The sequence below is a fragment of the Pipistrellus hanaki genome, assembly GCF_964339955.1.
Source record: "Pipistrellus hanaki genome assembly, chromosome: 5".
Classification (NCBI taxonomy): domain Eukaryota; kingdom Metazoa; phylum Chordata; class Mammalia; order Chiroptera; family Vespertilionidae; genus Pipistrellus; species Pipistrellus hanaki.
This window is the reverse complement of record NC_140507.1, coordinates 45,119,360-45,145,688: the sequence shown is the minus strand read 5'-3', so window position 1 is coordinate 45,145,688 and position 26,329 is coordinate 45,119,360. Positions and strand designations below refer to the sequence as shown.

Below are 26,329 nucleotides of genomic sequence, written 5' to 3'. Positions count from 1 at the left end.
TGTGCCATAGGTGGCCACTTATCCAGGGGGAACATTTAGGAAATCCTGCTGACAACCTTAATGATAACAACCACATTGGATTCATGTTCCAGCAAATAGGTCACTTGACCCAGAGCCATATGAGCAGATCATGTTTGGTCATCAGACTTCTCGCATGTGGCCCCAGAACTTTCCATCCTTGTGGCTGTGCTCCCTGGCTTCAGAGATATTCTTATTGACTTCCTGTCACCATCTCGGGTGGGAAGGGTGGGGGTATCCTAGTCTCTCTATCACAGTCAGCCTGCCTGGAAGTCTCCCCCTACAGCCCTCCTCAGAACTGAGCTTGAATTGTCGCCACTGGCACATGTCCCCTTGCTCTTTCTCACACAAATATAATTCTTTCAGAGGCTGAAAGGAAAGAAAGAAAATGCAATTTTCAATACGTAGTTGTTATTTCACAGAATAGAACCTTTCTTTGGAGTCGTTGTGAGAAGAGAACATATTTGAGATGAGTCAGGAACATAAAGTGAAGCTAATGAAGAAATTAGACATGTTTTAAGCTGTCACGGTGCCACATTGTGACAAGAGAAAGGAAAATTTTAAATAATAGCAGCTGGAACTGGATTAGGTGAAGGGAGCAAAGCGGCCAGAATGAGGACAGGCAATTTCAAAATGGATGGTGAGCCACAGATTTGGTTTTGCATTTGTCCTTTGCAGCAAAAGCAAACCCAACAGTGGCAGACTGGCTGAGGCGTCCTAGTAGAGGGGGAGGGGAGAGGTGCCTGAGAGAAGAGGCAGGGACTCCATGACAGATTATGGAACGATTTGCAGATTAATCTTCCTGCTACCGCCCACTAATCCCGCCTCCCTGGGAAAAGCTGTTTTTCAAGGGAGAAGTCCTTTTTCAGTTTTTGTTTGTTTAAATGTTTACTTACATATGTCTTTTTTTCCTGTATAATATAACTGTCACTTTGAGAGCAGCACCTGTCTTATAAATTTAAACAGTGTATGTGGAGTCCTGACTACACTTTACGCGCCTTGTCACATGCAATCATCGCAGCTATGCTCTGGACTCAGTATTGCTTTCCTTGCCATTTACCTGTAAGGGGCTGAGCCTCAGAGAGGTTAGCAATTCACTCAAAGTATCACAGGCTTTCTGATCCAGAGCCTACGGTTCTGACCACTACCACACAGGAGCAGGCTAGCAGCTAAATGCCAGGCATTAAGTCTGTATATAATAGACCTGTCAGGAGGTACTATTCACCCCATTTTACAGATGAAGAAACTGAGGCTCAAAGATAGGAATACATAGTAGGATTTTAAATTGTGTCTGTCTCTCCCTCTAAATTAGGGGTGTCGAACTCAATCAGAGAAGGGGCCAAAATCTAAAATCCAGCCTAAATCGCGGGCCAAATGGTTTACTGAACAGTCATAAACTGACAATGTCATAAACTGACAGCGGAGTGCAGTGATGACAGCGCGGTGCGGGCCACATTGCAAGGCCTGGCGGGCTGGATTTGGCCCGCGGGCCTTGTGTTTGACACATGTGCTCTAAATCATTCTACTTTCTACTGGTGTTTGTGGTGTTCAGCAGATACTGACCTAATAATAGCAGCTACTTGTACAGGCATACCTCAGAGACATTGTGGTTCCACACCACGGCAATGAAGCAAACTCCATATAGGAAGTCATATGAGTTTTTTGTTTTTTTCAGTGCACATAGAAGTTATGATTTATACTATACATTATTAAGCTATAGTAGCATTATGTCTTAAAAACGTACACCCCTTAATTTTAAAAAGCAAACCTTTATTGCTAAAAAATGCTAACCATCAGCCAGGCTTTCCACGAGTCCATCTTTGTGCTATGGAGTGTGTTGCCTCCATGTTGATAAAAATGCAGTATCTGCTAAGTGCGACAAAGCAGACCACAATAAGACCAGGTATGCCTGGACTTTTATAGAACCTACTATTGCCAGGCACTATTCTGAACACTTTACATACATTAACTCATTTTAAAAAAAGTAATCCTGGGTGGTAAGTACTCTCACTTACCATCCCTTTTCTTCAGATGAGGACATTGAAGTAACTTGCCTAAGTAACTCACACAACTATTAAGAGGTAAAACTAGAATTTGGGCCCAGGCAGTCTGACTCTAGCAGCTAATAACTTTATGCACTCTCCTCAAAGAATGAAAATAAGAAAATAAAAAATCAAAGCCAGCCGAAACCGGTGTGGATCAGTAGATAGAGCTTCAGTCTGCGGACTGAAGGGTCCTAGGTTCGATTCCGGTTAAGGGCATGTACATTGGCTGCGGACACATCCCCCGTGGGGAGTGTGCAGGAGGCAGCTGGTCGATGTTTCTCTCTCATCGATGTTTCTAGCTCTCTGTCCCTCTCCCTTCCTCTCTGTAAAAAAAAATCAATAAAATATATATTTTTTTAAATCAAAGCCACCTTTTGGCTTTCTTGGGAGTTGTAGCAGCCTAAAGTTTTTCAGAATAAAGCAAGGCTTCATTTGCAGATTGAAACTAGGATAGGATGTGTGGCCTGCAAGTGCTGCAGTTGGAGAGAGCAGAAAGTCAACCTTTTCAAAAAATGTATATTTTTATTGATTTTTTTAGAAAGAGTAACAGAGAGAGAGAAACATCCATGAGGGAAGCATCATCCATCAGCTGCCTCCCGCACGCCCCCTGCTGGGGATTGAGCTTGAAACCCAGCCATGTGCCCTGACCTAGAATTGAACCGGGGACCTCCCAGTGCAGAGGTGGGTGCTTAACCACTGAGCCACAATGGCAGGGCAAAAGTTAACCTTTTCATCAGAATTGACCTCTCCGAGCAGTCTCCACACAAAGAGAGCATCACAGCAGCAAAAGCCGCCTTATATCCTTTACAACAAATTAGGCAAGCCTGTCAGCAAACTGTCTCTGTTAGAACCTGGAGAAACTGATAAAGATGATGAAACACCACTTCGTTCAATGGCACTATCCAGCCCCATGCTGTCACCGTGAGGTGGGCTGAGATATTTTGCACTTGAAATGGAAGAGACTTGTTATGAACCTCTCCTTAATCTTAAACTCCTTTTAAAACTATTTATAGACATAATCTGCTCTGATTTTGAAAGCAGGCCTGGTAATGGTTTAATATGGGATAGAGTGAAATCATTTCCCTTGCAAAACAGCAAAGCATGTAACAAGCCCTCCTTTCCAACATCCCTTTAAAAACAATCCCACAAGGTCTCCTGAGATTGGAACGTGAGGTTCTAGAGGAGAAGATGGATGCCTTTTCCTTTCATTCACTGAGGTCCACGTTGGCCTTGGGTAACCCCGTCACACTGCACATTGCCCACTGACCCAGGGCATGGTCAAGCACAGGGATCTACAGTTGCATCGGGTCTCATTTGGGACCAAGATAAATTCTCAGAGAACTGATTTATGCTCTTTGTGCTGCCCTCACAGTTTCCGAACATGACCACATTTTATTTTAAAAAATTGAGAGCAGACTATTGTGCTTCCCTTGGGATGCTTTGGTTTCAAGAGAGGGAAAGATTCTTTTTTTTTTTTTTTCCCCTCCTTAGCTAAAATCTCAGAGATTGATGCAGGCTATAGCTGCTGGATTCTGTTTGTCTGTTTTAAAATGGTTTCAAGAAACATCAAAGACTTTATAATTTAGGTCAGAGAAACAACTTAACCTCATGGTCAGGGAGGCAGGAAAAGGCCCCACGTGCAGCCCGTCCCTGACCAGGTCTGCAGCCTCCGAGGGCCAGTCGCCAGTGGGTCTTCAGCTGCTTGCGAGGCCAGGACCAGCAGAACCTCTGCAGGTGCTGACCCCTGGCACATAGCGAGAGTACCAGCCTGGCTGGTCGTGCTTAACCAGAGAGGGGAACCTAAGGAAAAGAAGGCTAGACTCTTCCCCAGGTTAATAACTAAACGATGGTGGGATTTAGTCTTCATGGTCTCTGTTCTTGTTTCCACAGTCAGGAAACCTCTCTCTCTCTCTGTCTCTCTCTGTCTCTCTCTGTCTCTCTCTCTCTCTCTCTCTCTCTCACTCTCTCTCTCTCTCTCTCTCTCTCTCTCTCTCTCTCTCTCTCTCACACACACACACACACTCACACACACACACACACACACACACATACACACACACACACTCATACACAGAGACAATAGTTTGGTGCTTCCCAGAGAGACAGGAGGGGGAGGGGGAAGGGAGCTAATATACAGTGGCCAAAGGACATTTGACTTTGAGTAGTATACACACAATGCAATACACAGATGATGTATTATAGAATTGTACCCTTGAAACCTATATAATTTTATTAACCAATCTCTCCCCAATGAATAATAAACTAAAAGAAGTATTTTAAGAATTTTTTATTTTTTTATTTTAAATCTTTTTTATTTTATTGTTCAATTACAAGTTGACATATAATATTATATTTGTTTCAGGTGTACACCCCAGTCATTAGGTATTCTAAAACGTATTAAGTGATCATCCCAAGAATTCTCATACCCATCTGACACCATGCATAGTTATTAGAATATTATTGACTATATTCCCTATGCTATACTTTACAACCTTTATAACTGTTCTGTAACTACTAATTTGGACTTATTAATCCCTCCACCTTTTCCACCTATTCTCCCATCTCCCCTTCCCATCTGGCAACCAACTAAATGTCTCTGTATCTGTGAGTCTGTTTCTGTTCTGCATGCTCTTTTATTTTGATTTTTAGATTCAATTGTGGATAGATATGTATATATTGCAATTTTACTATTCATATTTTCATTTTTTTTTCTTCTTAAAGAAGACGCTTTAACATTTCTCATAATATTGGTCTGAATGGTGATGAAGTCCTTTAGCTTTTTCTTGTCTGGGAAGTTCTTTATCTGGCCTTCGATTTTAAACATTTTAAAATACATATGCAGTGAAATTTACTTTACTTATTGTACAATCTTAGGAGTTTTGACAAGAGTCATGTACCACCATCACAGTAAAGATACAGAACAGTTCCATCACCTGTTAAAATTCTCTGTGTTGCCCCTTAGTGGTCAAATTCTGCCCCATTCCCACCCTCGGGCAACCAGGACTCTGCTCTCCACCGTGTTGTTTTGCCTATTAATGTCATATTAATGGGATCATACAGAATGTGGCTTTTGGCATCTGGCCTCTTCTACTGAGCACACTGTATTGAGACTCATCCCTGATGTCCTGTGTATCAATAGTTTGCTCTTGTGGACGTACCAGAGATTGGGTTGTCACTTATCCACTGAGGACATTTGGGTTTGGGTGGTTATAAATAAATAAGGCTGCTATAAGCTTTCGTATACAGGTTTTTGTGTGGACATCTTTTTTCAGATCTCTTAGATTCCTTCTCACCTTTGAATAGGCCTAAATCATTAATTTTTATCTCCTCCTTTTAAAAATTAAATTTATTGGGGGGACATTGGTTAATAAAATTATATAGGTTTGAAATGTACAGTTCTATGGTACATTGTCTGTATATTGCATTGTTTATTCACCACCAAAAGTCAAATATATTTGACCTCTCTTACTTTTTACTACTTCCCTGATCCCCTTCCCTTTTGGTAACTGACATACTGTTGTCTGTGTCCAGGAGTTTTTACTTGTTTAACTTGTTTGCTCTTTTACCTTTTCTTTCCCAATAAAAGGAGAAGGACATGGAGTGAGTGTAGAGAACACCACAGCTCTAGTGCAGGCAATGTTTCCAGGGTCCTTGGCTGCTGCTTTTTAAGCTGTACCAAATAAACTAACATTTGGGGGTTTGAGAAGCAAGAATAGTAATTCCATTGATATCAGGTGACTGAAGTAGTGAATTAGACTGAGCTGTCTTCTTTCAAACAGAACCATTTTGACCAAGGGAATGAAATGCCATTCACTGGCAGATGAATGGATTTAATACTTAAATGCAAGTAAAATTTAAAGCAAAAAATAAAAAAAAATTGTTGAGTGCTTATTATATGAAATATTTTTGTTAATTATATTTGTGTTTTATAGGCAATGTGTTTTTCTTTTTAATAAGAGACTTACAAGTAAAGATCTCAGAGGCCCAGCATGGCAATTGGCTAGAAGTCTCAAAGCTGATGGTGTAGGGGAGGGAAGTCAGGGCTCACCCACACAAAGATGCTAAACTTAGCAGAATGGGGAATAAAGGAAGGATAAAACACACAGTTTGAAGCCTTGGGGGGAAAAAGCATATACTTTCAAGGTGGGGAAACCAACCCTAGTGACCTGTTAAATCCAATCACATTTGCTTGTGTTTTAGAATTCACGGTCTGATCTTATGCTCTATCAGGGGTCTTCAAACTACGGCCCGCGGGCCACATGCAGCCCCCAGGGGAGTCTGATCCTGCCCGCCAGGTTTTTTGGGCAGTGAGCGCAGCCAAGGTGTTACAGTAGGAATTGGTAGTTCATATAGTCCGGCCCTCCAGCTCTCTGAGGGACCGTGATCTGGCCCCCACTTTAAAAAGTTTGAGGACCCCTAAAAATAATAAACATCTATCTTAAGAGGAAAGGAAAATTGAATACGAATGATACAATTGTGTGCTATTTTTAAAAAAGCAGTTTTAGTGTAGAAATGGGAAGTAGGTCTAACTGAAGGCTGGTGGAGAGGAGAAATGAATTTGGAGCAAAGAGCACAGCTTGCAAGGCCTGGGAAGCACTGGAAATTATTTGACCTATGCCTGTCAGCTTATTTTGTGCAATGTTAGAAAACTTCAAAGAAATCTTAAAAGAATAGTTCCTATTTGTAATTTTATAAAAGATATGTAATCTTTTAATAGGTAGTATCCTCGTACATTTTTATGAAAACAACTGACTAGATAGTGTCATCATTTTTTCAATTAGATCTTGAAAACATATTTTTAAAAGGAAATGTTCTTATGCTAGAGATTTTCCCACCAAACCTCACATAAGAAAAAGTAAGAAGTGACAAAAGATTGTTTTAAGTACTAGGAATGAAACTATTTTGGAAAGCCCAATGGAAAATTCTTTAAAGTCCTATTTGGATTAGATGCAACTCAAGTTATATAGAAAAGTTCTAAGTCGAAAGTCATGAATTAAAAACTACGTTAGAGCCCTAGCTGGTTTGGCTCAGTGGCTAGAGTGTCAGCCTGGGGACCAAAGGGTCCCAGGTTTGATTCTGGTGTCAAGGGCATGTATCTCGGTTGTAGGCTCTTCCCCTACAACCGGGGGGAAGATTCTTTGATTCTGGTGTCAAGGGCATGTATCTCGGTTGTAGGCTCTTCAACTACTAATCTGTCATAACTACTCAATTTTGCACTACAATAAGGTAAATGGGTGTGGCTGTGTTCCAATAAAACTTTATTCACAAAAATGGGTGATGGGCTGTATTTGGCCTCAGAAAGGGCCATGGTCCCACCAACCCAGGCTCTTCCCCTACAATTAGTAAAATTGAGTAGTTATGACAGGTCCCTAGTCAGAGTGCGTGCAGGAGGCAACCAATTGATGTGTTTCTCTCACATCTATGTTTCTCTCTCTCATTCCCTCTCTCTTCTACTCTCCCTAAAACTCAATGGGAAAAATATCCTCTGGCAACGATTAACAAAAAATTAAAATTAAAAAAAAAAACACTACATTAGAGGCAAAATAAAACTAAAGAGATTTTTTTAAGCAATTTATGAATATAAAGGCACAGTTCAGGGAAAAATATAACAACATTTTGAACCTTTGATTATTAGACTGAGATTAAAGCAGAAAATTATCCTATCTAATGAAAGAGTGATATGCAAATTAACCATCATTCCAACACACAAGATGGCTGCCCCTATGTGGACACAAGATGGCCACCACAAAATGGCCTGCAGGGGAGGGCAGTTAGGGGTGACCAGGCCAACAGAGGAGGGCAGTTGGGGGAGACCAGGCCTGCAGGGGAGGGCAGTTAGAGGCAATTGGGCTGAAAGGGGAGCAGTTAGGTATCAATCAGGCTGGCAGGGGAGTGGTTAGGGGGGTGATCAAGCTGGCAGGCAGAAGTAATTAGGGGCAATCAGGCAGGCAGGTGAGCAGTTGGGAGCCAGCAGTCCTGGATTGTGAGGGATGTCCCAGATTGGAGAGGGTGCAGGCTGGGCTGAGGGACACACACACACACACACACACACACACACTGAGCACAAATTTTTGCACTGGGCTTCTAGTAGTTAATAAACAACAATAGACTGGTTCTGAGCTCAAATTTTTAGCTATTATTGAATGTTTTATCTTGAGGGTTACTTCAGGATGGGCTTCCTTTACTTGGCTGACATTGGTTTAGACCAGGGTTGGTGGACCATGGCCCTTTCTGAGGCCAAATACAGCCCATCACCCATTTTTGTGAATAAAGTTTTATTGGAACACAGCCACACCCATTTATCTTATTGTAGTGCAAAATTGAGTAGTTATGACATATTATATGGCCCACAAGGCCTAAAATATTTACCTTCTCACTTTCCAGAAAAAGTCTGCCCACTTTTCCTCTAACTAGGGCTTCTCTTATTTGGTGACTTTGGTCTAGATTCAGTATCTGGAACCAAGATTTAAAAAAAAAAAAAAAAATAGGTTTGGTAACTTTTAGTTTGTATGTATTTTTTTATTTTATAATTTAATTTGTTTCAATTACAGTTTGCATGTAATATTATTTTACATTGATTTCTGGTATACAGCATAGTGGTTAGACAATCCAAAGTGTTCCTGGTATTTCCAGTACCCGTGTGGCACCATGCAGAGTCATTACAATATTATTGACTACATTTTCTATGCTGCACTACATCCCTGGGACTGTTTTGTAACTACCAATTTGTACTTCTTAATCCCTTCACCATTTCTGTCCAAGATCTTGATTTTCATTCAGAGAGATTAAATTGCACTAACGAAACTCATAGGAGATTGTATTTCAAATTTAATGTTCTTTGCCTGTTGCAACAGTTCCTGTGACACTGCTGCATGGCCGTGGGTGGACAGGTGCTCAGTGCGAATGCCCTGGAATCTTAGTAGAAGCTGTGTGTCATACAGAATCCCAGGCCCCAGACCTACTGGGTCAGAATCTGCATTCTAACAAGGTCCCTAGGTGGTTCATATGCATGTTGGTTTGGATACCACTGCCCTAGAAGTTGCTTGAATTATGGCAGGATCTCTCTCTTTTTAAAAAAAAAAAAATTTTTTTTTCTCATAAAGAGACAAAATAAAAGCTACCAAGAGCCAGCCCTGATATTCTGGCTTTTGCTCTTTGGGACTGCACAAATGCAGTGTTGTCCAGACGTCAGAAGCGTCAGAAGCGGTGGATGGCCTTTATCCTGAAAGAACAAAAGCTCCCATCATGCTCTCTTTCAATTGCAGTACCTGTACTTCCTAGAAATGTGTAGATGGCTCTGCTACCCATAAACATCTCCCTGTTAACACACAAGCTTTCAAGAGCCATACAATGTTGTGTTTTGGTTGGAGAATGAAAGGTTATTGCACTCAGAAACCCCATATTTAGATTTGTGCCATACTTTACATTAATTAAACTCTAGGCCAAAATGTTTCATGCTTTTTCTAGCAATAAATTTCCTCCCTCCCTCCTCCCTTCTTTCCTCTTATTGCCTCCCTTTGTCTTCTTTCTTTTTTATTTCTCCTTCTTTATTTATTTCTCCCTTTTATGTCAATATGCAAAAGTCTCTCTTAAGAATTAAATGGGAATGCTACCCAACTTTCTTCTTATTTTTTTTTTTAAGACAGCATTCATCAGTAATAGCTTGGGGAATATTTTTGTTGGCTCAATCTCAGTGCTAACACTTGCCATATAAACTTCCCAGGTACATGCCCTTTATTGGGATTCAAACCCACTACCCTTCCCATTCAGAAGCCGTCACATTAACCACTGAGTACACTGGCCAGAGCTAGTCTGATTATTTTCAATAATCATTTCTGTTGCTGCCATGTAAGTATTAGGTAACATTGACTGTTAGCATCCTTTTCTTTGAGTATATTTTATTTATTCCTAGGATATAGGCAAATAGCTCAATAGTTCCAATTTAATTTTCTGAAATAGTAGGGAAAGAATAATTAAACCTCCATGCAGTCATAAAAAGATGGAATTTTAGTCCAATATCCATGGGATCTTACATGAATTTACATCCCCACTATAGCAACACATGAGGGGAGGTGTGAAACATCATTTTTCCCCTTGTTTCTCATATTTTGGCATAATTTACATTTACAAATGTAAGGCCAAAAACAAATGCATCCTTCCTAATTATAGCTTATGCTCGATACCTATGTTTAATTTTTTATTTGATTGCTACTTATCACATATTTGACAATTAAGTAACCCTAATTACACAGAATCTCTTAAATTAAAATAGATTTAATTTCATAGTGTTTTATGCCAGCTTTCTCAGGCATGAGGGTGAATGTGTTTGCAATAAAGCATAGAATTATTTGAATTGAAATCCAAGCTATTTAGAAATAATAATGTAGGATGGCTGTGGAAGCTTCAATAAATTATTTTGTAAGTACACATGATTTCCTTCTTCATATTATGATCAAATAACTCATTTGGAGATAAAGCTACCTCTTCACAAGGCAAAATATATATCCAGAGTTTTATAATTTATTAAGTAAAAATTTATAGTTTATTAAGTAAAAATTATGTGTTGTTATGAAATTTAACCAAATACTTTTCTTCTCTAAAAACTAAAAGAATTGGCTGAGAATCCAGAAATATGAACACTAGGAGTGTTAAAGTTGTCCCTTAAAAAAAAAAAAACCTTTAATGTTTATAGTATTATATATGTCCTTTTTCTCCCTCATTGACCCCTTCTAGCCCGCCCCCACGCCAGGCAGGCCAGGCCAAAGTTGTCTCTTTTATTCTAAAGTGTGAGTTCCTATAAAAAAGATGTAGTTTTTTTTTTTTTTATTACCTTGTGAACTTCTCCAAAATAGCCAGATTCTTTTTAAATGTTAGATTTTCAGGTGAATTACCTCAGCTTTCCATCTTACTTTGCCTACATAGCTGAAGCTCAAATTGCAACCAGAATACTTGCTGAATAATTGATGGTATTCAACAGAAATGTTTACAATGGTGGGGAAAGGTTACTGGAAAAAAATATGGAACTGCAACTGGGATGAATTCTAAAGAGAACTGCAGAATATTGGGCCCTGGAGTAACACGGTTAAGCTTCTGATGAAAGCACACATTTGTTAGATTAAAAAAATACATATGACTCTGAGGGTGAAAACAAATCAGCAGAGAACTTTCCATTTGATGGTTGATTGGTCAGTCAACGATATATATTTTTAAACTTAGAACATTTAGACTTGGTGAAAATGATGCAAAACCCAAATAACTGAAATTTGTATCTGGAAGCAATCAAAGGATCATAGAAATCATAGAATAAAGGTGAGGAGGCCAAGGGATAAGTTACTTGATTAAATGTATGATCCCCTGGCCGTATTATTGGTGGCCAAGAAAATCCCAGTGAGGCAGGGGGCTGCTAAGAAAGAATGGGGACTGCAAGGCAAGACAGACTTTGGAGCCACAGGAAGGTCATGAGTTTAAAGTAAAAGAACAAAACACATGATCCAAGGGAGGAGCCAAATGTTGTCCCCTATTGCTCTCCAAGTTCTTCAAAGAAATCGAATGCCACCAAACTCACCGAGTTCAGAAGAGGGTGAGATTACAGTCCTCTCCCAATGTTGAATGACGTTTTTCTGTTGTCAAAGCTACCTGGGCTCCTGCCAGTTAACACAGTTATCCAGCCAGCAGCCATGCATGCAGTCATCCAACACACTTGTATTATCGGTCAACTCTGTTATCTCAAAGCCCATAAGGACACCGTTGGGGCCTTTTAGAAGCTCACACAACAACCAAGATTACTGTATCCAGCAAAGTTATCATTCAGAATTGAAGGGCAGATAAAGAGTTTCACAGATAAGAAAAAGCTAAAGGAGTTCATCACCACCAAACCAGTATTATATGAAATGCTGAAAGGTGTTATTTAAGAAGAGGAAGAAGAAGAAAAAAGATAAAAATTATGATCAACAAATACATATATATCAACAAGTGAATCTAAAAATCGAGTGAATTAAAAATCTGAGGAACAGAATAAACTGGTGAATATAATAGAATCGGGCAAAGAGAGGGAGTGAATTGATAATTATCAGGGGGAAAGGGGTGTGGGGGGTGTAGAAAGAGACTGGATTAAAATTGTACATCTATGGATGAGGACAGTGGCGGGAGGGGTGGGGGACTGGAGAGGGGAGGTAAGGGCAGAGGGTGGGGCGGGAACCGGATGGAAGGGAGCTATGGGGGGGGGGAAAGGAGGAACAATTGTAATAATATGAGCGATAAAGATTTATTTAGAAGAAAGAAGAAGAAGAAGAAGAAGAAGAAGAAGAAGAAGAAGAAGAAGAAGAAGCTCACACAGTCCATCAATGCAGGTGTCTGAGACACAGGAAAAACCCAATGGTTAACATGTATTAAGTATGTTACTGTACACCAGCCACTGTGCTACATATGTTGCCTACTATATTTTCTTTAATCTTCACAACAATTCTTTAAGTTAGCTGCTGGTTTTTCCCCACTTTAAGGATGAGGGAGATGAGGAATAGGGAAGTTCACTGACATTACCAGTAACCAGCGGAGGCTGGATTGTGACGCGCAGAAGTCTGGCTCCGGGACCCATGCTCTTCCTGGAGTGAGCAGGATGGAATTCTATGTGGCTATTAAACATCATGCTAATGATTATGTATTGACCACAATATGTTTGCATTAGATTTTGTGGGGGAACGCAGGCTAAAGAATCGGAGGGTATATCATATACTCAATTTTTAAAAGCCACCAAAATAGTCACAGTATTGTCCCAAAAGGGGGATTAAGGATAAAGCTTTTTCCCTTTCTCCTCCTCCTCTCCCACCCCCACCTTCTCCGCCCTCTACATCTCTCTTTTCTCCCTTTCTTCTTCCTTTTGTGTTTTCCAAACATTTACAACAAATGTAGTAATTTTACAAGAAACCTGTTATCAAAGGTTTCCAGTAAGAATATATCCCCTCTACGTTAAAAATAAATAAAATAGATGTTTGCTCATCTTAATAACAAGGCATCTGTTCAGCATATCAAGATAAGAATATAAATCAGATGCACACATTTCATTGATAATACGTACTTTTTTACTTTGTGCACAGATTTGTTTCATCCAGAAGCTCATGGATCACAGCCCTAGTGGCATCCGATTATTGCAAAATCGTTTCAGTTTTATTAAAGGGTAGGTGATGCTGTGTTTAATCAGAAGAAGATCTCACGGAGTTATGCCCATGGTAGTGAAGTTTAGTCTTCATGCCACCACTTTCAGAGCAGAGGGTTTGGTCCTGTTGGTGGGGCAGGATGTCGGGATGTGGAGCGTTGCCCAGGTTTGCTGTGTGTGTTGCTGAGAAGGCAGATACTAGAATGCAGGGGTTCTGTCAAAGTGATGGTTGATCCCTGGAGTAGAGGTGAGAGGTTATCAGGACATGGGCGTCCAGGTCCAGAGGCCAGTGGGGTGGGGCGGCAGAAAAGAGTGGAGGTGGAGGGCTGGCCTCAACGACTCTCCTACAGGGCCTTTATGAACACCTACTGTGTGTTAAAGGCCCAGAGAGGTACTCATCAAGCAGACTGTTTCTCCAGGTTCGTTTTTTAATGTTAAAGGTCATTCATAGAAATAAAGCACCGTGCTCTTTATTACCTTAATGCGAATTATTTGCTTTGTGGATTTAAAAAGAGAAATATTGACCACCTTCTCTCGCTTTCTCTGCATCTTACTGAACATCTGACTCCCAGAATTATGACGATGAATTTGCTAAGTGGATCACAACTTTATTCTAAAATCAAACAGATGATTTTTTTCAGTGATCTGTTTTCAATCATCCATCCTCTTGTTATTCTTGACTGGCAACTATAATTAATTGTTTCTGCCACCATTGTCTCATCAGTAGCTCAAAACACCCAACTGTGGAATCTGAATGATTGAGAGACCTAATCCCACATTAATTCCAAATTAAATAACTCAATTTAGCTCTCAGAGCCTCCAATTAGACAATGTACTTCCTTCACCCTTGCTTAATCTTGACAACTACCTCAGTGGCTGTGACATGTTGGTTTATTTCATGTATAGAATTTAACCACAGATTTGCATGTTGGCAAGCAAAATATTTTTTGTTGTACATTTTATATAGGTAGATTTTCTTCTTTCTTCAAACCCTGGGCCCTACATACTGTGATAGTCAAAGTAATGCAAGGGTATATGAATAAAGTTATAAACTCTCTCTGAAAGGTTGTTACATGTTTTAAAAATATGCCATAAAGGCCTCAGGCAGAGGAGAGGGGAGGGGAGGAGCAAAGACTGTTAGTGCTGACTAGTCAGCCACATCCTCTCACCAGCCCACACACTTCTATTTCAAGGGCCTGGGCAGGTGTTGTAGGTATTATTTTTTTTAGGGGATGGGAAGGTTATTATCTAGAATACATTGTCTGGAAAATGCTTTTCTCCAGATTTGAGTACATTCTTTTAAATATATTTATATAATAAAAAAGAAGAAACATTAAATTGTAATTAGAAAAGTATTTACCCATAATAAAAATCCTAAATTCCGCAACCAGTTTCATTTCTTTGTCTGATATTTGTTTCAAACATATAATAAGTAGTTTTTTATAATTATAATATATGTATGCATATGTGTATGTTTTTTCTACATTTTCCTTAATATTTTATAAATGTTTCTTCACATTTATTAATTATGTTTATCTTTCTAATTGCAGCATGATATTCAATATTTATGTATTTAAAACAATAAATGGAGTCACTGAACATATTTATTGTTTTCTCATTGGCAAATATCTCCCCAGTAATGTCATCAGCAATTGATGAATTTAACTTTCTTACTTTAGTCCAATACTAAAAGACCTTTATGATTTAAAAAAAAAAAAAAAAAAAAAGTTTTCTGAAATATTTGCTGGTGTTATTCTCTTCATTTGTATTTCTATAATTATTAACAGTGTATATCCTCTTTAGTTAAATTTCTGAATCTCTCACCCACTTTTATCCACTGGGATTTTGATGATAATTTTGTTTATTTTTAAAATGTGTTTATTTTACTACAAATTAATCCTTTACTAATTAATTATAACTGCTGTAAAAATTTTTTATCTTTCTTTAAGCTTTTTATCTTAATTTTGTTGTCCTCTTAGCTCTTACTTTTACCATGTTCCTCTCTGGTATGCAATTTTTTTTTCCTCTCTAGACCCCATATCTGAAGATTTCTTTAGGCTTATGTTCATATCCTTAATTACGTTGGCTACACTTTTCATTTAACTCTAGTACTTATTGATAGACTGTAATTTCTTTTTCACTATTAGCAAAATACAAACCCTTGAAATACCTAGATCCTTCTTCTTCTCCCCTTTGCTTCATATTTTTAAGATACTTTTCATCCCTTAGTTGAGGCACAACTAATTAACAACATTTCATAATACCTGTCACTCAGAACAGGTGCTGACCTTGAACAGCTGGCTGGCCCTGCCAGGGCTGGGTATCTGGCCATACTGCTGCTTTTGTTTGGAAAGTCTGCTACTGCTACCCTTCTTAGATTTTATCAAAAGTGAAAAGTGAGAAAAGAATTATATTGCTTGGTATATTGAGGTAGCTTCTACAAAACTAAATGTAGCAAAGAAGCAACTAGGAAAGATAACCTGTTCTTTTTAAAAAACTTAAATATATAATTATTTATTCGAGAGAAAGATAGGAACATAAATGATGAGAGAAAATCATTGATCAGCTGCCTCCTGCACACCTCGCACTGGGGATCAAGCCCACAACTGGGGCATATGTCTTGACTTGGATTTGAACCATGATCTTCTGGTTCATAGGTTGATGCTCAACTACTGAGTCACACCAGCTGGATGGGGAAACCCCCTTTGCCTGGGTTCTTGTTCGGGCATTAATAAGGGTTCAGCAATCTGGAGAAAGACTGTGTGTAACTTCAGTAGGAGTCCAGAGACGAAAGATAATTTTGAAAGGCATTGGGGGTTAGAGGAGCCTAGCTAAAGAAACTAAGAGTTCTCCTTATCTCTGGACCCCTTGCTTTTTATTAACACAAATTTCCCTAAGGCAAGGTGGAGATTTACACTTCAAATAGTAGGGTTGTGTACAGCAGTGTTTCCCAACCTTCTCTCATGATGAGAATCACCTGGTGGAGTTGTTAAAACACAGATTCCTGAATCCCAACTAAGAAGTGCTAAACTAGAATTTTTGAGAACATATAGGTAAAATTGCATACCTAACTTAGTGCTCTGTATATAATATCTGTGTTAGAGCACTAGTTAAGTATACAATTTTACCTATATGTTCCCAAAAATTCTAGTTTAGCACTTCTTAGTTGGGATTCAGGAATCTGTGTTTTAACAACTCCACCAGGTGATTCTCATCATGAGAGAAGGTTGGGAAACACTGGTGTACAGAAGCATTGTCAGATTGGGAAATTGCCTTTGGCTGTTCAGGTGTTTAGCCAACTGGAGGCAATTACATGTAGATTAAGATGCCCTGAGCTGTCTGGCAGCAAACAATCAATTGAATGCATCCTTTGGGGAAATGCCTTTAGCCATTCCCAACAGGTCATAATGTATGTGACTTAGCCCTTGTTGAGTCCTCAAGTTCCATCAACCTTTTGATGAAACTCTTGCAATTATGACATGCTGGAACTGGCTTCCGGCACCCCTTCTTCATCATATAATTGCCATAGCCGATTGTTTCTCACCTACATGTAGTTCTGACCCATTCTGATGGCTGCATGCCAAGGTGGTCATCTTGTGGGCTTTGTTGCCCAGCAGTCCATTGTTGGGTAATGTTCTATTTGTAACATTCCTTTAGAACAGTGTTTCCCAAAGTGTGGTACGTGTACCCCCAGGGGTACGGGAAGAGTTTGGTGGGGGTACACATTGCACCAGAGTTTGGTAGGGATATGCACTGCACCATGCTTAGCTGAGCCTAATTCTACGTTCTCATGAGTACGAGGGGTACTCAGTGTTACAAAAATTATAGAAGGGGTACACATATGTCAAAAGTTTGGGAAACACTGCTTTTGAACATAGCAAATGGAGACCTTGTGCTTCATTGTACTTACAGCAGCTTTTTTTTTTTTTTTTTTTTTTTTAGCTTCTTTTAGCTTCCTTTAGCTTACTGTGCAGCAGTTGCTATGAATCACCTTGCCTCCTCTTCCCGACACATTCTCAGCCACCTGATAATGTTACAGCAAGTAGTAGTTCCCTAGTTCCATTCAACACTGTTTTTTGTGGAATCTAAACTGTGGCTTTAGATTCCACATGGATGAAAGTGCTTATGAAAGTGAAGACAGGGTGCAGAGTAGATCTTGGTCTCTAAAGACCCTATAGAAAGCCACTACTCTGGTGTCCATTTTAAATTAATTTAATAGAATTTCTTGTGTTTTGGGGCTGCATCTGGGCATTTCAAAAAAAAATCTTTATTTGGCCCCATGTTCTGTTTTTCTTCTAACAATACCCATTGATACACTACTTGAAAGTATTTATTTTTGATGGAAAGTTTATCCTGTGAGTTATCATCTATGTGTACATCTATATTTGATCAGTTCTGGGAATGTGCTTAGTCGCACAAGCCAAGATCCTTGACAGGGTCCAGCCTCTGCCTTTTGCTGCTACAGATGGAAATCCCTTTGACAGCGGAGAGCTGTGAACATGGAGAAAGGGGTCAAAATTCCTTCAGTAGGAAAGATGGAAGGCATTTGATATGTTCAGAGTATTGTCACAGCAATGTAACATGTATAAAAACAAGCAGCTTTTAAAAGCCAATCCCTCACACATATTTTTTGAACTTTTTGAGATGTAGGCAAGCTGTGAAAAATTAAAGCAGGGAAACACACACACACACACACACACACACACACACACACACACACACTACACTCCACACACTGCTCCCATTAGCCTGGGAAGATCTGGACTGGGTTTCAAAACTGAGTTTGAACATTTTTGGGGGGAGAGGGCTTATGTTGTTTTTTTGTTGTCTTGGGCAAATATTAAGATTTAGAAGGTAAAGAAAATGATCCAAAAATGTATTGCAGACAAGGTGAAATAAGCAAGATCTCTCCTTTTATCCTCACGTGTGTTTATGGAATGACAAATATATCCCCTCTTATCGAGGCCCAGTAATTGTGAGGCCACGTGACCTCCTATCTGGCAGTCATTCCCTCACCAGTGGGATGAATGTGGAGAAAACTGAGCACGATGAATTGCCTTTTGGTTTGAATTCCTCTCCAGCTGACCAAAAAAGTAATAAAAACGGTCATGGGAACAGAGCAACACAGATGTTCAGAAGCTAAGGAAGCAGTCAGCAGTTTGCAAAGAATTCTTCATGCACCATGCTTCCAAAGTCATGGAACCAATGACTCACTGAAGTGTAAACTTCAATTTTGGCCCTGGTGGGTGTCAGTAAATAACAGTTGTATGAAAGCAGCGTCTACTCTGCAACTTCCTCCCAGACTTGTGGTTGTGCATTTCCTAGAATGCTCCAATAACAAGTTTATATATGTCCCAGGCTTTGGCAACCGAAGGGTGCCCTCTAGTCCGGTCATGAATGTAACAGAAAAGAATGCATTCTATTTAAAGAGGAGTGTTGGTGTCTATTTCAGTAGGAGATGAAATTTGAAAGCTTTATAGAAATATAGTTCCTCCAGCACCTACCCAAGGTTGTAAGAAGGAGAGACAAAACCTTCTCAGCAATTGCTCAAATAATATTTGACAGCGTTTTACCTGCTGCATTAAAACCCATCTTGGGATCATAATTAATTCTAGTATTTTCATAACTGTAAACATTTCCCATTTCTATGCATCTCCTGATAGCCCCCCTACATAATGTAATCCTTTTCTTTGGTTTTCCTGTTTTTCCTTTACTTTTTTTTTTTTCTTTCTGCAAAAAGCTTTATTGTTTCATTTGGTCCAATGCCCAGGAGAGGGCTTCAGGTGGTTAAAAGAATGGTTAGCAGTTTCAGGGAGAGGCTCAAGTAAAAGCCAGACACCAGGGGAATGCAGAGGGGCCCCTCAAAGGCCTCTGGGCTCCAAAGCTCCTGGTCCTGCTTGAGGGCAAGCCTTTCAAAGAGATACTCACCCTGCAAACCACCACAGGCCTCTCACCCAGACCGTCCCACATCCCAAAGGAACCCCCATCCTGATCTGGGACCCCCTCCAAGACAATCCAGCTGGTCCCCACCTGTGCACCGGGCCTCTATCCTATCTAATAAAAGAGTAATATGCAGATTGACCATCCCTCCAACACACAAGATGGCTACCCCCATGTGGTCAAAGATCCTGCCCCCATGTGGACACAAGATGGCCACCACAAGATGGCCAGCAGGGGAGGGCATTTAGGAGGGACCAGGCCTGCAATGGAGGGCAGTTGGGGGTGATCAAGCCTACAGGGGAAGGAAGTTAGGGATGACCAAGCCTGCAGAGGTGGAAAGTTGGGGGTGACCGGGCCTGCAGGGAAGAGCAGTTAGGGGGGACCCAGGCCTGCAGTGGAGAGCAGTGGGGGGTGAGAGGAGAGGGAGACCAGGCCTGCAGGGGATGGCAGTTAGAGGCAAACAGGCTGGCAGAGGAGCAGTTAGGCATCAATCAGGCTGGCAGGGGAGTAGTTAGGGGGTGGTCAGGTTGGCAGGCAGAAGTGGTTAGGGGCAATCAGAAAGACAGGCAGGCGAGCAGTTGGGAGCCAGCAGTCCTGGATTGTGAGAGGGATGTCCAACTGCTTGATTAGGCCCTGGATCAGGCAGTTGAACATCCCTCGAGGGGTCCCAGATTGGAGAGTGTGCAGGCTGGGCTGAGGAGGCTGAGGGACACCACCCCTCCGTGCATGAATTTCATGCACTGGGCCTCTAGTATATACTAATAAAAGAGTAATATAATAATTAGACTGGATAGACAAGATGTCTTCCAAGCATTCTTCCCGACAAAGCCACAGTGGTTTGGCCAAGGCAGAGGTGGTTAGGGGCAATCAGGCAGGTAGGCAGGTGAGTGGTTAGGAGCCAGTGGTCCTGGATTGAAGAGGGTGCAGGCCAGCCTGAGGGACTCCCCCCCAAATCCCATGCATGAATTTTGTGCACCAGGCCTCTAGTAGTATAGATAAGAAAACTGGCAGCTTTGAGAGGTTAAGAAACTTTTGGCCAGGTGTAGTTCTATATTTGTGTGAGAAGTATGGTTTTTTGTAATTTGGGTTTAAGTAGGATATTATTTTTTTAAATATATTTTATTGATTTTTCACAGAAAGGAAGGGAGAGAAATAGAGAGCTAGAAACATGGATGAGAGAGAATTATTGATCAGCTGCCTCCTGCACACCCCTACTGGGGATATGCTTACAACCAATGCGCATGCCCCTGACTGGAATCGAACCTGGGACCTTTCAGTCCGCAGATCAACGCTCTATCTCCTGAGCCAAACCGGTTTCGGCAAAGTAGGATATTATTTCTACATGCATCTCTTTGTGCTATTTTACTGTTGTCTTTTTTCATGATGTACTTTTATTCTCCTTCATCTGGTATCCTCCTCTTTACTCTCATGCCTTTCCTTACTCAGGTGATCATTCTGCCATCTCTGATGTCAGAACACTTTACTTATACCTTGGTATGGCCTTTGCCATGGTTTGTTGTGATTTAGCTGTTTAGATAAGACATTCATAAGACTCATTTGTATTGGTATTACAACATTTAACACAAGAGGCTGTAGTTCATTAGTTATCTATCTCCTTAGCTGAGCTCTGAGCTGCTCAAGGATAGAAATCACTTTCAGATCTTTAGGCTTACTATTACATAGTAGGTGCTCAATTAGTTGTGTGTTTGTTTATTGTTGAAATAATAGTCAACATTCACTAAACAGTTTGGTAAATGCTTTGGAAAATAGTGACCCCAAAAATAAATGACAGCACTTTTAAAAGTTAAAAGTTTTGCCCTAGCTGGATTGACTCAGTGGATAGAGTGTTGGCCTTCAGACCAAAGAGTCCCAGTTTCAAATCTGGTCAAGGGCATGTTCAGGAGGCAACCAATCAATGTGTTTCTCTCACATCTATATTCCTATGTTCTTTCCCTCTCTCTAAAAATCAATGGAAAAATATTCTTGAGTAAGGATTAACAAAACACACACACACACACACTCTAAAAGTTTTCTCAGCCAGGCACATGAGGCTGATGGCCGTTTTAGGGGCCACGGATTCATAAAATACATAATGATCAAAATCTACCACACATTTTATAATGTTGAAATGTACTTGAATTTTTATAGAATACTCTGTAGACATTTGAAATCAATGCTATGTGTATAAATGTGGGTATTGTGAGTCCACCTACTGACAGTTCTTATTGGGCATTTCAATTTGTGTACTTCTTATAGTATTTGTTATACAGGCAGAAAACCATTGTTATGTGTTTTTTAACACCTCTCTGTACAGAACTGTTCCAGTTCATGCCTGTTGCTCTAGTCTAGTGTGTGCCTTGATTTGGGCAATAAATTATGTGGCCGCTCTGTCTGTAGGGAGATATTTGTATTGCATTTGTTTTATCTTGATGCAGAAAAATTACACATAAAAGAGAAAGTTGTAAGCCTATTATTTCCATCTCCAAGTGCATTTTCTCCACTAATATTGTAAGTTGACTTACATTTTCTTCCCTGTTGAGCTCAGAGTAGTATATATTTGCTTATCATTTCTATTCATTAGCCTTATCATTTCTGTGTGTGTGTCACATTATTATACTAAGTTAGAAAATAATTACTCTTAGATCATATTTAGTTAGTCGTTTCTTCCTCATTTTCTGGAGTGACCTGATGGTCAACAAATCTCACTGGTTGCCTAATTCATTTCTACACAGATCACATGTGTGTAGTTGGGGTGTATGTGTGTGTGTGTATATGTGTGTGTGTGTGTGTGTGTGTGTGTGCGCAAAGCGCAAATTTTTAGAACTATTTCAGGGGTGGGGAACATCCATTCCTGGGGCCATATAAGGCCTGTAAAATTATTTTTTTAAATATATTTTTATTGGGAGAGTGAGAGATTGAAACATCAATGATGGGAGATAATCACTGATTGGCTGCCTCCTGCACGCCCCCTACTGGGGATGGAGCCTGCAACCTGGGCATGTGCTCTGGGAATTGAACCATGACCTCCTGGTTCATAGGTTGACACTCAACCACTGAGCCACACCAGTTGAGCTAGGCTTGAAAAATCATTTGGTCTGATCCTGCCAAGACATTAGGGGTGAGTTATTGACCAAATATAGCAAGCTAATTTTTAAGCTGATAATTTTGTATGGCCCTTGGCAGAAAAAAGGTTCCCCACCCTGAACTCTTACAAAATATTCATAAAACACATTCATTTTATAATACACACTTTGCTCCCCAGTCATCACATAAACACAACTCAGGTATTTGCATCCTTTCTGAGGGTAAACAGTGTCTTGAGTGTGCTGGAGTACCAGTTATGGGGACCTCACCCCCTGAACTCTGAATCTGTCATCCACATTAGAACTTAGAGTCACCACCCAGAGCCACCTCTCTTTTCCCATGGCCTGGCTGTCTTTGGTGAGGCTGTTGCTCTCTTCTTGCTTCTTGTCCTATTCTTCCTCCTCTATTGTTGGGGCAGGAGGGCTCACTTGAGACCCCCTGCCTGTAGGGAGTAAATGTGATCTCTACTCCTATCAATTCTTTCTGCTCTATGGTCAACATCTCTGCTTCTCCTTGTGTCTCTTACCACCTCCTACTATTCCAAGTCATTTTTCTTTTGGTTCTTTTTGCCATCAAAATGGAAAAGAAATTATTTTTAAAGCTGTTATTAGGCTATCAAATGTCAGTGTGTTCAGGCTGCTATAACCAACTACTGCAGAACGGGTAACTTACAAACAGCAGAAATCTAATTCTCACAATTCTGGAGACTGAAAGTCTGCCAGCATGTCTGGTGAGGACCCTCTTTCAGGTTGCAGACTTGTATCCTCACTTGGTGAGAGGGGCTAGGAAGTTCTGTGGGGGTCTCTGTTAAGGCACTAATCCCATTCACGAGGGCTCCTCCCTTGTAACACAAGCATCTCCCAGAGTTCCCACCTTCTAAGACCATCACACTAGGTGTTAACATTCCAACATGTAAATTTTGAGGGGACACATATATTCGGACCGTAGCATCAAAAGAAGTTGCCAGCTCCATTCATTCTTCAGCCTTCTTTCTTGATTTCTTGGACTAAATCCTCTGGACAGGGTAGAAGATATTTATGTGGTACCACCGAAAGTCATGTTCTGAGGCATGGCTCTTATTGGGCATCATGCACCTCAACTGTTCCATCACTTTCCCCAGAGATTGGGGGAAGTCTTATCTTCCTCCTTTGTTTGGGAGTTTTACTTTCTGGAACCTGACAATCAGCCAGGCATCCCTTCACCTGGAGCACCAGGGGTGGGTACACGCATAAATAGAATCAGGTGTGACTAACGTGATGTCCTGAATTTCTCAGGAGGGTGGTAGAAAATAAAATTATTTAACATATAATTTAAATTCTGTAAACTATAAGTATTTGAACTCAGGAAAAAAACCACACAATTATTCCTATTTCAGCATATTAGTATATATGATTGTTTACATGTTGGTTGCTTTAAAATATAAATTTCTCTAACCAAGATATATCTAGGTGGAAACTTAAATATTTTTTGTGAGACTCTGGTTGATTCTACAGGGCTATGTACACGGTGCCCACTAACTGATTTGCATGGTTAATCTTCCACTGAATGTCTTTTCTGAAATATTATACAAATGATATTGAATTTGGCTCTACCCGCTTTCCCAGGAAAAATGAAATCAACTTTTACAGCTGGAAATAATTTAGTCCTTAGCATTGAGCGCCTTAACTTTCTCTCTTGGGAAAAATGCCTTTTTGATCTAACAGTTTATTGCAAAAATATGGTTCTGGCTTCTGTTTACATGATGAAAAAATAAAACAAATTCTATTATTTTATTGGGAAACTGGGATTAAATGTAATTCAAAGTAATTTGGAAATTCCAAATCTTGTTGAACTATTGCATTTCCTTCAGGAGAAAATGCAGATCTAATGTTTTCATCAGATTATATTTATGTTTTCCGTCTTGTTCCAAATTCTCATAATGAAATTGATTTCTCTTGTTGTTATCAGTTTATCCTCACATTAACATATTCCCTTAAACATTATTCATTGGCTTTCTTTCTCATCACGATGTATCCCCCCTAAACCTCCATCTTTCTCCTCCCCACCCTCCACCCCACAATCACCACACTGTTCTTCATTGGCTTCTTAAAACTTTATAAATGATGATGTATTGACTTAAAGTAGGTTAATTTAGTGTACAGTAGCTGTTTAAGTGATGTGCAATAAACTTATGGGTGATAGATACATTTGTGCTTTCTAAAAAAGCAAAGGGATGATTTAATAGAAAGATGATGAACAAGAGCTATCTTACCTACTAAAAACAAAGCAAAACCAAAAACACATACCTTTTTAGGTAAGATAAATAGATTACAATATTCTAAGAAAGTGCTTATCTTGAGCTTGCTGTGCTGCTTGATATTAGGGTATTATTTTTGAATAATTTTTTTAATTAAATATGACATCAGCAAGCATTATCAATATTTTTTCAGATAAATTTATATATCAACAATTCTGACAAATACGTTGCAATTGGGATTTTCCTTAACAAAACAGGAATAGAGAGTGTGGCCATTTAACTGTAGAGATTCATCAAACAGCTAATGGTTTTCCCTGGTGTGGCCCATTGGTTCTCTAACACACCCTAGGATTGCTCACAAGTTACTTCCCAAAATGCAGGAGTTGTTCTCAAAAACTTTGAGTCATGTTATTGCTCAAGAATAAAATATTGAGTTGTTCAGTGGGCATAGAATTTTAGTTTTTTAGTTTTGCAAAATGAAAAAGTTCCAAAGATGTTAACAACATGAATATAATTAACACTAATGAACTATACACTTAAAAATGGTTAAGATAGTAAATGTTATGTGTTTTATGTTTTTTTCCACAGCAAAATTTGAAATATTAAATTTAATATTTATATATTAAGGGCAGTCATGATCTGGTCTCTCAACTGTCTTGCTTGCAGCATCTTTTGTTCATTCATTCAACAAAGCTTTTCAAGCACCTGTTATACTTCAGAAGCATACAAAGCACACAATGGAAAAGGTCCAACCCCACATGCAAAACTTAAAGTATTGCTAGACTGGAAAGGACTGCTATGTTCTTATTCCTTATGCTTTTGTTATAGTTATTTAATACTTTCCATGTACACTTCACATTTGTGTACTTCTACAGCTTTGTTTATCATAATGTCTGTCCTAACTGCCCTCCTGCTTTCCACTCGCTTCAATTCTTATTCTTACCTATTGACAGTTTAAAAAAAAAAAAACATTAAAAATGACCTAAAGATAAAGCTCTTTCTTTGGCAGCCATGTCGTGTGGTGTTATGTGCCTCTCCTTGTCTTCCACAGGCCTGACTCAGTGGTTGGTTCAGTGTTGTGCATGAACCTGACACAGAAGCAGGTTTGCTCAATGAAGTGGCATATTAAAATATATGAAATTCTCTTCTTAGTACATACCAAATACATTGTTTTCATTGTCTAAATATTTATTTATATTTAATTTTTAATTAAAATAATTTACATAAACTTATATTTATATTTAACATTTATTTATTTGTTTATTTTAGTTATCACCGTTCTTTTTTTTTTTTTGGATCTGAAGGTTCAGTTGCATACCACTAAATGACTATATACTTCATTACGCTTATCATGTGTACTTAGATTTTTTCTGTTATGTAGGAGCTGAATTGGTTCATGGACATGGCCTTAAGTAGAGTAATTAATGAGACTCGCTGCTTTAGAATACCGTTTATGAAGAAATAGTGCCATTTTATGGGATTTAGATCTATGTTACTACTTAAGGCTTGGGAATACATGTACATTTCCCCATTGTTATTAAATGTACAATTAAATTCTGTTGTGTCCTCGTCATCATTTATCCACTAAACGTTCCATATCATTCTTCCTGGCATAAAATATAGGGAGGGCTCCCATGTTCATGATGTTGAAGGCTGTGAAGGTCAGCCGTGAGTTTCAGCAGAGGGGGGCTCAGATTTGGAGCCTCTTGCTTTCTGGCTCACACCCAGAGGACTAACATATTGGCATGTGCCAGTTTCTGCATTCTCCAGAGCCAGAGTGAACATCTAATTTTAAGTTAACTTTGTCAATTACTCCTTTTTTAATTTCAGCTTTATTGAGGTGCATTTAACATA

At 39.6% G+C, this 26,329-nt stretch overlaps 1 protein-coding gene and 1 long non-coding RNA gene across 4 annotated transcripts in view; one reads left to right on the top strand and one right to left on the bottom strand.

Annotated features, from left to right (window-relative positions):
• Nucleotides 1-26,329, top strand: part of RNF150 (ring finger protein 150) — a 160,440-nt gene that overhangs the window by 26,898 nt on the left and 107,213 nt on the right. The window lies entirely within an intron of this gene.
• LOC311622849 lies at nucleotides 3,620-12,329 on the bottom strand. Its single transcript, XR_014795037.1, has 3 exons — nucleotides 7,427-12,329; nucleotides 6,460-7,179; nucleotides 3,620-6,286 (listed from the first exon to the last, which is right to left on the bottom strand). It is a non-coding gene; the product is annotated as an uncharacterized lncRNA (long non-coding RNA).